Genomic DNA, 2,500 nt, shown 5'->3' on the forward strand with positions numbered 1-2,500 from the left:
TGCACGGGTCAAGCGGGACGGGACGAGCGCAGGGCTAACTTTTGCCGGCACACAAAAACACGAACCCGAAAAAGGCAAAAAAGGGACATACGCACTGGCGACACGCCCGTTTCGCCTGCCACCCGTGCACACTCGCCTGGGCAGCTGGTCACATGCGTCGCTCACAGGCATTTTGCAGGCCAGCACCGGCGGATGCACGGGTCAAGCGGGACGGGACGAGCGCAAGGCTTGCTTTTGGTGGCACACGAAAACACGAACCCGAAAAAGGGACATACGCACTGGCGACACGCGCGCCCGTTTCGCCTGCCACCCATGCACACTCGCCTGGGCTGCTGGTCACATGCGTCGCTCATAGGCATTTTGCAGGCCAGCACCGGCGGATGCACGGGTCAAGCGGGACGGGACGAGCGCAGGGCTTGCTTTTGGCGGCACACGAAAACACGAACCCGAAAAAGGCGAAAAAGGGACATACACACTGGCGACACGCACGCCCGTTTCGCCTGCCACCCGTGCACACTCGCCTGGGCTGCTGGTCACGTGCGTCGCTCACAGGCATTTTGCAGGCCAGCACCGGCGGATGCACGGGTCAAGCGGGACGGGACGAGCGCAGGGCTTGCTTTTGGCGGCACACGAAAACACGAACCCGAAAAAGGCGAAAAAGGGACACACGGACAGGCGACACGAAAAAAAAGGGGTCGCCCTACCTAGGTGGGCGCAAAAACCCCGTCGGCCAGGAGGTTTCGCCAAAGTGTCTGTACTGTCACACAGGGTCAATAGCACGGGCATGGCCGGCCGCCGCACGTGCAGCGGCTTACGGACGCACGGTTCGGCGGCACGGGTGCCTGGCGGCTTTAGCACCTTGGGGTGGACAGGCCTGGCGGCAAGGGGGGCTAGGCACCTTGCTGCCAGCCGGCAATGGTGCACGGGGCGGGGCGCCACACAAACACGAAAGAGGGACAAGAGCGGGGCGATGGTCCACAGAGACGAGCCATGCACGGGGCCCGTGATCGCCGACACGCACGAACGCGGACGCGGACAAGGACAAGGACGCGACGCGCGGCGCGCGTGCGAGGTCAAGAGGGGCGCGCGCACGAAAACGCGAAAAAAGGGGCTAGCGGCCGAGAAACGCGAAAAAAACCGGGTCACCTACCTAGCCGAACGCCTAAAATCGCTTCGGGCAGGAGGTTTCGCCAAAGTGTCTGTACTGTCACACGGTCCGTACGGGCGCAACCCCATCGCGCGCCAGCACCCCTTCCTGGGGGCGCCCGCCCGCCCGGCGCCTGGCGCCCCACGCGCGCGCGCCCGGCGCCTGGCGCCTTGCCCCCCACGCGCGCCCGGCGCCTGGCGCCTGGCGCCTCGCCCCCCACGCGCGCGCCCGGCGCCTGGCGCCTTGCCCCCCACGCGCGCCCGGCGCCTGGAGCCTGGCGCCTCGCCCCCCACGCGCGCGCGCGCGTGGCGCCTTGCGCCTGGCGCCTTGCCTCCGCGCGTGCCTGGCGCCTGGCGCCTTGCCTCCGCGCGTGCCTGGCGCCTGGCGCCTTGCCCCCCACGCGCCTGGGCGCCTCTTTTCCGCCTGGGCGCCCTGGCACCTTTCCGCCTGGGCGCCTGTTTTCCGCCTTGGCGCCCTGGCGCCTTTTCGCGTGGGCGCCTCTTTTCCGCCTGGGCGCCATGGCGCCTTTCGGCCTGGGCGACTCTTTTTCGCCTGGGCACCTCTTTTCCGCCTGGCCAGGGCGCCTCTTTTCCGCCTGGGCGCCATGGCGCCTTTCTGCCTGGGCGCCTCTTTTTCGCCTGGGCGCCTCTTTTCTGCCTGGGCGCCCTGGCGCCTTTTCGCCTGGGCGCCTCTTTCCCACCTGGGCGCCCTGGCGCCTCTTCGCCTGGGCGCCCTGGCGCCTTTTCGCCTGGGCGCCTCTTTTGGCGCCTGGGCGCCTACGCCAGGGCGCCTCTTTTCCGCCTGGGCGCCTCTTTTTCGCCTGGGCGCCTCTTTTCCGCCTGGGTGCCCTGGCGCCATTCCGCCTGGGCGCCTCTTTTCCGCCTGGGCGCCCTGGCGCCTTTTCGCCTGGGTGCCTCTTTTGGCGCCTGGGCGCCTACGCCAGGGCGCCTCTTTTCCGCCAGGGCGCCTCTTTTTCGCCTGGGCGCCTCTTTTCCGCCTGGGCGCCCTGGCGCCTTTTCGCCTGGCGCCTCTTTTGGCGCCTGGGCGCCTACGCCAGGGCGCCTCTTTTCCGCCTGGGCGCCTCTTTTCCGCCTGGGTGCCCTGGCGCCATTCCGCCTGGGCGCCTCTTTTCCGCCTGGGCGCCCTGGCGCCTTTTCGCCTGGGTGCCTCTTTTGGCGCATGGGCGCCTACGCCAGGGCGCCTCTTTTCCGCCTGGGCGCCCTGGCGCCTTTCCGCCTGGGCGCCCTGGCGCCTTTCCGCCTGGGCGCCTCTTTTTCGCCTGGGCGCCTCTTTTCCGCCTGGGCGCCCTGGCGCCATTCCGCCTGGGCGCCTCTTTTCCGCCTGGGCGCCCTG

This window comes from Aristolochia californica, unplaced genomic scaffold (assembly GCF_029961685.1).
Source record: "Aristolochia californica isolate CCGP_79_NKW_82.1479 unplaced genomic scaffold, dmAriCali1.0.hap1 SCAF_17, whole genome shotgun sequence".
Classification (NCBI taxonomy): domain Eukaryota; kingdom Viridiplantae; phylum Streptophyta; class Magnoliopsida; order Piperales; family Aristolochiaceae; genus Aristolochia; species Aristolochia californica.